The 13153-nt window shown below is 37.3% G+C and overlaps 1 protein-coding gene across 9 annotated transcripts in view; it reads left to right on the forward strand.

The window, feature by feature from the left end:
- CCSER1 (coiled-coil serine rich protein 1) overlaps positions 1 to 13153 on the forward strand; it is a 1487998-nt gene that overhangs the window by 1280962 nt on the left and 193883 nt on the right. The gene's annotated exons all lie outside the window — the stretch shown is intronic.

The raw sequence follows: 13153 nt of genomic DNA on the forward strand, positions 1-13153 counted from the left end.
GGTTGCAGAATTGGACACTACCGAGTGACTAACACTACTACTACTACTACTATTGACATTCCTGAAAACCTCACAGGCAAACATGAACCGCAAATATGATCCCCCTTTGCCTTCCCACCCCATCAGACACTAAGCTAGATAACATCCTAGATATGTGCCTCTCCCTTGCTTGTTCTGTATGTGAAAATCCCTCTGCCAGCAGCTCTCATTTCAAATTTTAAAGATTTCTTGAAATTGCCCTCCTCTCTACAATCCATGTCCGTGATTTATTTTTAGATCACTATTCAATTATTTATTTCTACATTTAACACATCTAGACTGGGCACTACTGTGCATCAATTCTGACCTAGTTATGATGGAAAGAGAGTGAATGTGGTCTTAGGTACCTTATTTGGGGGGTTGTGGGTGGGAGACACATGTCAACAGATAATGATGTATGAGGATAAATTATATAGTAGATATAATATACAAGAAGACATATCAAATATCCTTTATTCTAGATCTTTCTCTTCTTTCTTTCATATATCATATGCCTGGCTTACATGCTAGTCCTTCTGTACGTGCATGCTAAGTTGCTCAGTCATGTCTGACTCTTTGTGACGCAAGAGACTGTAGACAACCAGGCTCCTCTATCCCTGGTTTTCCCCAGGCAAGAATATTGATATGAGTTACCATTTCCTACTCCAAGGGATCTTTCCAACCCAGGGATCAAACCTGTATCTCTTGTCTCCTGCATTGGCAGGCAGGTTCTTTACCACCAGTGCCATCTGGGATGCCCAGTCTCTCTGAGACCCTCTCATTATTCCCAATGTCTAGTCTACCCACCCATTCTGTGTGTTTTCATATGACTTCTATAATTGTACTTTCACTACAAATCTACACAGAAGCAGTAGATTAGTTCTGTGCTTGTCTCTATTACCTGTCAGATTGTAAGTTCCTTAAAGACAGGTACCATACCTGGATTATTTATCAAATTCTTGAGGCTGTGAAAATATTGTGTGCATGAGATAGTACAATTCTCCCTGGGCATTAGATAGAAGTCTTTGAAAAAGTAAACTTAAGAGTTGACTTTTAATAAAGAATTAGAAATTTTCCGAGTAGAAAGATGGGTGACAGTGGCAAAGTAAAAGCAAATGTGATGACTTGGAACAACAGAATAATGTGATGTGATGCATGAGCTCAGTAGTTTGGTGTGGATAGGGTGTCATGTTTGGGGAGGAGATCAGGGTGGACACACATGAATGGCCAGGAAAATGAAGTGCCTTGTATATTTTTCAGAGAGGTACAAACTTTATCCTATGTGCTGAAAGTTTCAGAATGAGGTTGTTGGACTTTATTTTTCACTTGGAGTCTGTGTAATGTTGGATAATTAAAACTGGTTAGGACTCAGCTTCCTCATCTGTAAAATTGTGATTATAAGGATTAGTTTGAGGATTAGTTGTATCTCCTTAAATGCTTAGCACAACATGGACCCATGGTGCTGTATAAGCTACCTAGTTTTACTGTCATGTTCTTTATTTTCATTAAGTATTCAAGAGCCATGGGGAAATATTAAAGCCATTAAATAACACAATAAGTGTACTTTTTAATTACAGAAAATGAGGGAAGGGTTGGAAAGGAAGAAAATTATATGAAAAAGACAATTTAAGATGTTTTTATCATGGGTTAAGTTTAGTTAGGAGAAGGCAATGGCAACCCACTCCAGTACTCTTGCCTGGAAAATCCCATGGATGGAGGAGCCTGGTAGGCTGCAGTCCATGGGGTCGCTAAGAGTCGGACACGACTGAGTAACTTTGCTTTCGCTTTAAGCTTAGTTAAACTCTATAAAGTTTAGATATGGAATTGAAAATAGTTTAATATTAAAAGCTAAACATTTTTCTCTTAAACTGTGAAAAGTATCCAAGGGAATGGTATTTCATTTAAAAGATTTAAAATAGAATAGATAAGATAAAATTATGGAAGAGTATGTGGTGAAAATGAAAAATAAGAAGAAATAAGACCACTAAGTTTTTAGGTTTATGGTTATTATCATTCATTAAAAAAATAATTCATTAAGGCAAAAGGTTATATTTGTTATTGCATTGCTTCTGCTGCTACTGCTGCTGCTAAGTTGCTTCAGTCATGTCCAACTCTGTGCGACCCCATAGATAGCAGCCCACCAGGCTCCCCCATCCCTGGGATTCTCCAGGCAAGAACACTGGAGTGGGTTGCCATTTCCTTCTCCAATGCTTGAAAGTGAAAAGTCAAAGTGAAGTCACTCAGTCGTGTCCGACTCTTAGCAACCCCATGGACTGTAGCCTACCAGGCTCCTCTGTCCATGGTATTTTCCAGGCAAGAGTACTGGGGTGGGGTGCTATTGCATTGTTACTACCCATTAATAATAAAGCATGTTGTAGGAGAAACGATAATAATTACTTTAATTTAAAAAAACTGAACTGGAGGCAACTACTATGAACAACTATTTAGAGGTATCTAATAAACAATTTCATGGCTGCAAAAACCATCTGCTTACTCCTTGGAAGGAGGGTTATGACCAACCTAGATAGCATACTCAAAAGCAGAGACATTACTTTGCCAACAAAGGTCCATCTAGTCAAGGTTATGGTTTTTCCAGTAGTCATGTATGGATGTGAGAGTTGGACTGTGAAGAAAGCTGAGCTCCAAAGAATTGATGCTTTTGAACTGTGGTGTTGGAGAAGACTCTTGAGAGTCCCTTGGACTGCAAGAGACCCAACCAGTCCATTCTAAAACAGATCAGTCCTGGGTGTTCTTTGGAAAGAATGATATTAAAGCTGAAACTCCAGTACTTTGGCCACCTCATGCGAAGAGTTGACTCATTGGAAATGACTCTCATGCTGGGAGGGATTGGGGGCAGGAGAAGGGGACGACAGAGGATGAGATGGCTGGATGGCATCACCGACTCGATGGACATGAATTTGAGTGAACTCTGGGAGTTGGTGATGGACAGGGAGGCCTGGCGTGCTGCAATTCGTGGGGTCGCAAGCAGTCGGATACGACTGAGCAACTGAAGTGAACTGAATAGACAGTTAAGGGCTCCCTTGGTGGCTGCCAATGCATGAGACACAGGTTCTGTCCCAGGGTCAGGACAATCCTCTGGAGAAGGAAACAGCAAACCACTCAAGTATTCTTGCCTGGGAAATCTAATGAACAGAGGAGGAGCCTGGCGGGCTACAATCCATGGGAAAAGAATTAGACATAACTTAGCTACTGAGCACACACACATGATAGACAATATGATAATAAAACAATGTTAAACAAAGTTCTGGTCCCCAGGGAAATTTGTTGGTACCAGAAAACTAAAGAACAGCAGACTACACCTGTCATCAGGTACATTTTACTACCAGTACCACTGCCCCCACCCCCCACAACCAAAAAAAGAACTGACCTGAACTATGCTTAGGTGCTTAGTGACAGAGTGAATTTTTATTTTGGCATGAGTTTCTTAGGGTCACTCTATGAGAAGTACTAGTCCAGAGCTTCATTCAGAATTCTGAATTCAAGATATTAATTTAGAAATATAAATTATATTAATAATAGATACGATACTGGAAGTTGTAGGAATGCTAAGAGAAATCATGAGATGTGGGAGAAAAACAGTTTAAGAAGTGGGCTTATAGAACATGAAAAATGAATAGCCATCCATTTCTATGTCACTGAACCTTTTACAAGGTATGGTGGTGGTTAGTTGCTAAGTCGTGTCCGACTCTTGTGACCCCATGGACTGTAGCCTGCTAGGCTTCTCCATCCATGGGATTCTCCAAGCAAGAATACTGGAATGGGTTGCCATTTTCTTCCCCAGGGGATTTTCCCAATCCAGGAATTAAACCCGGTCTCCTGCATTGCAGGAAGATTCTTTACCAACTGAGCTACAAGGTAAGCCCCTAGTTTTAAGAAGTGAGTTTAGAAGAACATGAAAAATAAATAGCCAAAGACTGTGAACAAGAAGAGTATGATGCATTGACGAAAAATAGGGGAGAATTCTGAGAGGAAGAACAGGTTGGTTCACAGAATGAGTGATATTGCTTGAAATAATAATTAACTTACTTTTTAACACAATGCTAGATATTTCTAAGCTAAAATATGGGCTCCATAGTTCAGAGAAAAGGTCAGTTTTCATTCTAATCCCAAAGAAAGGCAATGCCAAAGAATGCTCAAACTACCGCACAATTGCATTCATCTTATATGCTAGCAAAGTAATACTCAAAATTCTCCAAGTTAGGCTTCAACAGTACATGAACTGTGAATTTCCAGATGTTCAAACTGGATTTACAAAAGACAGAGGAACCAGAGATCAAATTGCCAACATGTGTTGGATAATCGAAAAAGCAGGTGTTCCAGAAAAACATCTACTTCTGCTTTATTGACTACACCAAAGCCTTTGACTGTGTGAATCACAATAAACTGTGGAAAATTCTTAGATGAGAATACCAGACCACCTGACCTATCTCCTGAGATATCTGTATGCAGGTCCTGAAGCAACAGTTAGAACTAGATATAAAACAACAGACTGGTTCCAAATCAAGCTAAAGGAGTACGTCAAGGCTGTATATTGTCATCCTACTTATTTAACTTATATGCAGAGTACATCATGCAAAATGTTGGGCTGGATGAACCACAAGCTGGAATCAAGATTGCCAGGAGAAATGTCAATACCCTCAGATATGCAGATGACACCACCCTCATGGCAGAAAGTGAAGAACTAAGAGCCTCTTGATGAAAGTGAAAGAGGAGAGTGAAAAAGTTCGCTTAAAACTCAACATTCAAAAAACTAAGATCATGGCATCCTGTTTCATCACTTCATGGCAAATAGATGGGGAAGTGATGGAAACAGTGACAGATTTTATTTTGGGGGGCTCCAAAATCACTGCAAATGGTGACTGCAGCCATGAAATTAAAAGATGCCTGCTCCTTGAAAGAAAAGCTATGACCAACCTAGACAGCATATTAAAAAGCAGAGACATTGCCAACAAAGGTCCGTCTAGTCAAAGCTATGGTTTTTCTGGTAGTCATGTATGGATGTGAGAATTGGACTATAAAGAAAGCTGAATGCTGAAGAACTGATGCTTTTGAACTGTGATGTTGGAGAAGACTCTTGAGAGTCCCTTGGACTGCAAGGAGTTCCAACCAGTCCATCCTAAAGGAAATCATCCCTGAATATTCATTGGAAGGACTGATGCTGAAGCTGAAACTCCAATACTTTGGCCACCTGATGAGAAGAACTGACTCATTGGAAAAGACCCTGATGCTGGGAAAGATTGAAAGCCGAAGGAGAAGGGGATGATAGAGGATAAGATGGTTAGATGGTATCACTGACTCAATGGACATGACTTTGAGTAAACTCCAGGAGTTGATGATGGACAGGGAAGCCTGGCATATTGCAGTCCATGGGATTGCAAAAAGTCAGACATGACTGAGCAACTGAACAGAACTGATAGTTCAGAGATGAGTTATATTAAAAAAAAAAAAAAAAAAAAAAGCACAGTAGAATGATATAGAGGTAAATCCAAGCTGCTTTACATGCCAAGTTACTTCAACATTTATAGGAAGTGAAAGGAAATTTTAAGAGTTCATCACTGTGCGTTATACCTGTATAACAGTTCGGTTTTACCCTTGTCTTTCCACCTGTCTCCAGAGAGGTATTGCTTTCTAACCACTGACCTTTACATGTGCTTATAGTCTGCTTCCTGCCACTCCTCCCCCCAGCCCAGGTTCAGAGTTTAGGTTTCTCTGACCTGCTAAGTCAGATAACACTTGTTTATCAGATTTAGCCCCAACATTTTTGATATTTCCTATTTGTTTTGATTTTTCCTTCCAATTCCCTTTTCTTCTCTAGCCTTGTTTTTGTTCCTCAGCATTTTAGTGGAGTTTGGGGAGAGTGCAAGTATAAACATGTGCTCACACCCCGCATTTGCCTACAAGTCCAAAACTGACATGTAAAGTAAAAATATACTCATGCTGAAATAGCAGTGCTGCCTTTTTTTCAGTGATGAGTCATTTCCCTTTCCTCTCAACTCCTAACTCTTTTTCTCTGAAGTGCATTTTCATTATTTCCTATTTTTATAAAATAAATAGGTAGAATGTAGATAGTTCTGAAATCTACATTTACCTGCTTCTCTTTGTCTGATTCTGAGTAATATGATTTGTTTTTTTTTCCCCTTGTGTAAGACACTGATTTAAGCCTCTGCCTTTTTCTCCCATCATGGTAGGACTACAGTTTCTGTCTCTCTAGTAATATGCAACTGCTATTACTTATTGTCTTTGCAATTTATTTTACCCTTTCAAAAACTGAGTTTATAACAAAGGATTACTTATTGTCTTTTCTTTCTCAGACTAAATAATCTTCCAGCTTTCCTTTAAATCTTTTTCCCCTTTTTTGCTGATCTCACTAATTTCTATTTCTCTATCTTTAAAAAGTACTGAATTTAAATAGCATTAAGAATGATTCAGATTCAGAGCATCACATTTCTTTCCTTTAATATATTTTTTTAAAATGAAATGAACTCACTTGGTAGACTTCTAAGCAATTATGCTCTGCATTGCATTCTCATCAATTCTTCTTTGCTATATCCAATAGACTACCTAAAATATCTGTATCCTGTAGACCATTTATCATAGAGTCCACATCATTTTGAGTAATAATTTGTTCTTAAAATAGCAAGCCATTCATTTGTATTTCATGTTAAATATGAGCAAATGATCATACATACGAAGAGAAGCTGAAAATATAATTGTGCTTGTCTCTGGAATATTAATACCACTTCTGGCATCTTGGTATTCCCCTTCAAAAAGCATAAGTGCAAGTCATGAACCTTATAGAATTTCTGTAGTCATCATCTATATAACATACTTGAAAAGTTGGAAAAATAAAATGTCAGCTCCTCATGAAATACATATTTTGAATCTATTCCAAAATTCAATTATACAGTGCTTAATTTCCAAGTAAGTCCAGTGCTGCACTTTCCCATCTCCCTGAATCGGCCATTTGGCTTCTTTGTTGCTTATGAAAAAAGGGAGAAGCAGCACACCACTCTGATACAGACTGTTGATGTTCACACCACTGTCAATATCATATCATCCAACTGGAAGCAAATTTGAAGACATCCTTCCAAAGGATGGATGATTCCAAAATAACTTTTGGATTTCAAAATTCAAATCCAACTTTTGGATTCCAAAAGAACTTCCAAAATTTCCAAAAGAACTACTTAAGTTACTTGAAGTTATAATTACCACTGTCTGTGCTATGGTGAGATAAACAAAGGGAAGTAAAGAAGGAAGGAGAAAATTAATAGTTGGAGAGAAATTATTTTGATTCAGACATGATGCTACCTGTTTTATATATGTTACCTCAGGTAATATGCATGTTCTTCCTTATAAATACCCATTTCTTTGTTTTTATTTGATTCTCAAAGACATGAAACCTTAGAATGTATTTAATACCCAATGCAGTTTAATAATATAAATTATTAAACTGTTCTAAGATGTATGTGTACATATATTCTTATAGTATAACAGATCTATGAGTGGTAGATGGAATTATTGACATAGAAAATAAATGAGGAAATGCCAAATCAGAAATTTAGTAACATGTCCAAATTAATAAGTTTAGTAAGTCACATAGATAGGTCTCTCTTATGCCAAAACTCACAGTGCTTCCACTATACCGTACTGTTTTCTCACACTCTGATTAATTTATCTTTTAATTTTTTCCTTTACCTGAAATTTGCTATTTTTATTATTAGCTACTTATTTTTTAATATAAATTTATTTATTTTAATTGGAGGTTAATTACTCTACATTATTGTATTGGTTTTACCATACATCAACATGAATCCGCCAAGGGCATACATGTGTTCCCCATCCTGAACCCCCATTCCCTCCCTGTACCATCCCTCTGGGTCGTCCCAGTGTACCAGCCCCAAGTATCCAGTATCATGCATCAAACCTGGACTGGCGATTCATTTCATATATGATATTATACATGTTTCAATGCCATTCTCCCAAATCATCCCGCCCTCTCCCTCTCCCACAGAGTCCAAAAAGACTGTTCTATACATCTGTGTCTCTTTTGCTGTCTCACATACAAGGTTATCGTTACAATCTTTCTAAATTCCATGTATATGTGTTACTGTACTGTATTGGTGTTTTTCTTTCTGGCTTATTTCACTCTGTATAATAGGCTCCAGTTTCATCCACCTCATTAGAACTGATTCAAATGTATTCTTTTTAATGGCTGAGTAATATTCCATTGTGTATATGTACCACAGCTTTCTTATCCATTCATCTGCTGATGGACATCTAGGTTACTTGCATGTCCTGGCTATTATAATCAGTGTTGTGATGAACATTGGGGTACACGTGTCTCTTTCCCTTCTGGTTTCCACAGTGTATATGCCCAGCAGTGGGATTGCTGGGTCATAAGGCAGTACTATTTCTAGTTTTTAAAGGAATCTCCACACTGTTCTCCATAGTGGCTGTACTAGTTTGCATTCCCATCAACAGTGTAAGAGGGTTCCCTTTTCTCCACACCCTCTCCAGCATTTATTGCTTGTAGACTTTTGGATCACAACCATTCTGACTGGTGTGAAATGGTACCTCATTGTGGTTTTGATTTGCATTTCTCTGATAATGAGTGATGTTGAGCATCTTTTCATGTGTTTGTTAACCATCTGTATGTCTTCTTTGGAGAAATGTCTATTTAGTTCTTTGGCCCATTGTTTTATTGGGTCTTTTATTTTTCTGGAATTGAGCTGTGGGAGTTGCTTGTATATTTTTTGAGATTAGTTGTTTGTCAGTTGCTTCATTTGCTGCTATTTTCTCCCATTCTGAAGGCTGTCTTTTCACCTTGCTTATACTTTCCTTTGTTGTGCAGAAGCTTTTAAATTTAATTAGGTCCCATTTGTTTATTTTTGCTTTTATTTCCAATATTCTGGGAGGTGGGTCATAGAGGATCCTGCTGTGATGTATGTCGGAGAGTGTTTTGCCTATGTTCTCCTCAAGGAGTTCTATAGTTTCTGGTCTTACGTTTAGATCTTTAATCCATTTTGAGTTTATTTTTGTGTATGGTGTTAGAAAGTGGTCTAGTTTCATTCTTTTACAAGTGGTTGACCAGATTTCCCAGCACCACTTGTTAAAGAGATTGTCTTTAATCCATTGTATATTCTTGCCTCCTTTGTCAAAGATAAGGTGTCCATATGTGCGTGGATTTATCTCTGGGCTTTCTATTTTGTTCCATTGATCTATATTTCTGTCTTTGTGCCAGTACCATACTGTCTTGACGACTGTGGCTTTGTAGTAGAGCCTGAAGTCAGGCAGGTTAATTCCTCCAGTTCCATTCTTCTTTCTCAAGATTGCTTTGGCTATTAGAGATTTTTTGTATTTCCATACGAACTGTGAAATTATTTGTTCTAGTTCTGTGAAAAATACCATTGGTAGCTTGATAGGGATTGCATTAAATCTATAGATTGCTTTGGGTAGTATACTCATTTTCACTATATTGATTCTTCCAATCCATGAACATTGTAATATTTCTCCATCTATTAGTGTCCTCTTTGATTTCTTTCACCAGTGTTTTATAGTTTTCTATATATAGGTCTTTAGTTTCTTTAGGTAGATATATTCGTAAGTATTTTATTCTTTTCATTGCAATGGTGAATGGAATTGTTTCCTTAATTTCTCTTTCTATTTTCTCATTTTTAGTGTATAGGAATGCAAGGGATTTCTGTGTGTTGATTTTATATCCTGCAACTTAACTATATTCATTGATTAGGTCTGGTAATTTTCTGGTGGAGTCTTTAGGGTTTTCTATGTAGAGGATCATGTCATCTGCACACAGTGAGAGTTTTACTTCTTCTTTTCCAATTTGGATTCCTTTTATTTGTTTTTCTGCTCTGATTGCTGTGGCCAAAACTATGTTGGATAGTAGTGGTGAAAGTGGGCACCCTTGTCTTGTTCCTGACTTTAGGGGAAATGCTTTCAATTTTTCATCATTGAGGATAATGTTTGCTGTGGGTTTGTCATATATAGCTTTTATTATTTTGAGATATGTTCCTTCTATTCCAGTTTTCTGGAGAGTTTTTATCATAAATGGATGTTGAATTTTGTCAAAGGCTTTCTCTGCATCTATTGAGATAATCATATGGATTTTATTTTTCAATTTGTTAATGTGGTGTATTACATTGATTGATTTGTGGATATTGAAGAATCCTTGCATCCCTGGGATAAAGCCCACTTGGTCATGGTGTATGATCTTTTTATTGTGTTGTTGGATTCTGTTTGCTAGAATTTTGTTAAAGATTTTTGCATCTATGTTCATCAGTGATATTGGCCTGTAGTTTTCTTTTTTTGTGGCATCTTTGTCAAGTTTTGGTATTAGGGTGATGGTGGCCTCATAGAATGAGTTTGGAAGTTTGCCTTCCTCTGCAATTTTCTGGAAGAGTTTGAGTAGGATAGGTGTTAGCTCTTCTCTAAATTTTTGTTAGAATTCAGCTGTGAAGCCGTCTGGACCTGGGCTTTTGTTTGCTGGAAGATTTCTGATTACAGTTTCAATGTCCATGCTTGTGATGGGTCTGTTAAGATTTTCTATTTCTTCTTGGTCCAGTTATGAAAAGTTGTACTTTTCTAAGAATTTGTCCATTTCTTCCACGTTGTCCATTTTATTGGCATATAATTGCTAAGAGTAGTCTCTTATGATCCTTTGTATTTCTGAGCTGTCTGTTGTGATCTCTCCATTTTCTAATTTTATTGATTTGATTTTTCTCCCTTTGTTTCTTGATGAGTCTGGCTAATGGTTTGTCAATTTTATTTGTCTTTTCAAAGAACTAGCTTTTGGCTTTGTTTTTTGCTATGGTCTCTTTTGTTTCTTTTGCATTTATTTCTGCCCTAATTTTTAAGATTTCTTTCCTTCTACTAACCCTGGGGTTCTTCATTTCTTCCTTTTCTAGTTGCTTTAGGTGTAGAGTTAGGTTATTTATTTGACTTTTTTCTTGTTTCTTGAGGTATGCCTGTATTTCTGTGAACTTTCCCCTGAGGACTGCTTTTACAGTGTCCCACAGGTTTTGGGTTGTTGTGTTTTCATTTTCATTCGTTTCTATGCATATTTTTATTTCTTTTTTTATTTCTTCTGTAATTTGTTGGTTATTCAGCAGTATGTTGTTTAGCCTCCATATGTTGGAATTTTTAATAGTTTTTCTCCTGTAATTGAGATCTAATCTTACTGCATTGTGGTCAGAAAAGATGCTTGGAATGATTTCTTTTTTTTTGAATTTACCAAGGCCCAGGATGTGATCTATCTTGGAGACGGTTCCATGTGTGCTTGAGAAAAAGGTGAAATTCATTGTTTTGGGGTGAAATGTCCTACAGATATCAATTAGGTCTAACTGGTCTATTGTATCATTTAAAGTTTGTGTTTCCTTGTTAATTTTCTGTTTAGTTGATCTATCCACAGGTGTGAGTGGGGTATTTAAGTGTCCCACCATTATTGTGTTATTGTTAATTTCCCCTTTCATACTTGTTAGCATTTGTCTTACATATTGCGGTGCTCCTATATTGGGTGCATATATATTTATAATTGTTATATCTTCTTCTTGGATTGATCCTTTGATCATTATGTAGTGTCCTTCTTTATCTCTTTTCACAGCCTTTGTTTTAAAGTCTATTTTATCAGATATGAGTATTGCTACTCCTGCTTTCTTTTGGTCTCTATTTGCATGGAATATCTTTTTCCAGCTTTTCACTTTCAGTCTATATGTGTCCCCTGTTTTGAGGTGGGTCTCTTGTAGACAATATATATAGGGGTCTTGTTTTTGTATCCATTCAGCCAGTCTTTGTCTTTTGGTTGGGGCATTCAACCCATTTACGTTTAAGGTAATTATTAAGTATGATCCCATTGCCATTTACTTTATTGTTTTAGGTTCGAGTTTATACACCCTTTTTGTGTTTCCTGTCTAGAGAATACCTTTAGCATTTGTTGGAGAGCTGGTTTGGTGGTGCTGAATTCTCTAAGCTTTTGCTTGTCTGTAAAGCTTTTGCTTTCTCCTTCACATTTGAATGAGATCCTTGCTGGGTACAGTAATCTGGGCTGTAGGTTATTTTCTTTCATCACTTTAAGTATGTCTTGCCATTCCCTCCTGGCCTGAAGAGTTTCTATTGAAAGATCAGATGTTATCCTTATGGGAATCCCCTTGTGTGTTATTTGTTGTTTTTCCCTTGCTGCTTTTAATATTTGTTCTTTGTGTTTGATCTTCGTTAATTTGATTAATATGTGTCTTGGGGTGTTTTGCCTTGGGTTTATCCTGTTTGGGACTCTCTGGGTTTCTTGGACTTGGGTGATTATTTCCTTCCCCATTTTAGGGAAGTTTTCAACTATTATCTCAAGTATTTTCTTATGGTCTTCCTTTTTGTCTTCTTCTTCTGGGACTCCTATGATTCGAATGTTGAGGCATTTAACACTGTCCTGGAGGTCTCTAAGATTGTCCTTATTTTAATTCATTTTTCTTTTTTCCTCTCTGATTCATTTTTTTCTACCATTCTATCTTCTACTTCACTAATCCTATCTTCTGCCTCTGTTATTCTACTATTTGTTGCCTCCAGAGTGTTTTTGGTCTCATTTATTGCATTATTCATTATATATCGACTCTTTTTTATTTCTTCTAGGTCCTTGTTAAACCTTTCTTGCATCTTCTCAATCCTTGTCTCCAGACTATTTATCTGTGATTCCATTTTGATTTCAAGATTTTGGATCATTTTCACTATCATTATTTGGAATTCTTTATCAGGTAGATTCCCTATCTCTTCCTCTTTTGTTTGGTTTGGTGCGCATTTATCCTCTTCCCTTACCTGCTCTGTATTCCTCTGTCTCTTCATCTTGTTTATATTGCTGAGTTTGGGGTGGCCTTTCTGTATTCTGGTAGTTTGTGAAATTCTCTTTATTGTGGAGTTTCCTTACTGTGGGTGGGTTTGTACAGGTGGCTTGTCAAGGTTTCTTGTTTAGGGAAGCTTGTGTCGGTGTTCTGGTGGGTGGAGCTGGATTTCTTCTCTCTGGAGTGCAGTGAAGTGTCCAGTAATGATTTATGATGTCAATGATTTTGGAGTAACTTTGGGCAGCCTGTATATTGAAGCTCAGGGCTTTGTTCCT

This window comes from Bos grunniens, chromosome 6 (genome assembly GCF_055505025.1).
Source record: "Bos grunniens cultivar Pamir isolate PY7600 chromosome 6, Bosgru_T2T1.0, whole genome shotgun sequence".
Taxonomy (NCBI): domain Eukaryota; kingdom Metazoa; phylum Chordata; class Mammalia; order Artiodactyla; family Bovidae; genus Bos; species Bos grunniens.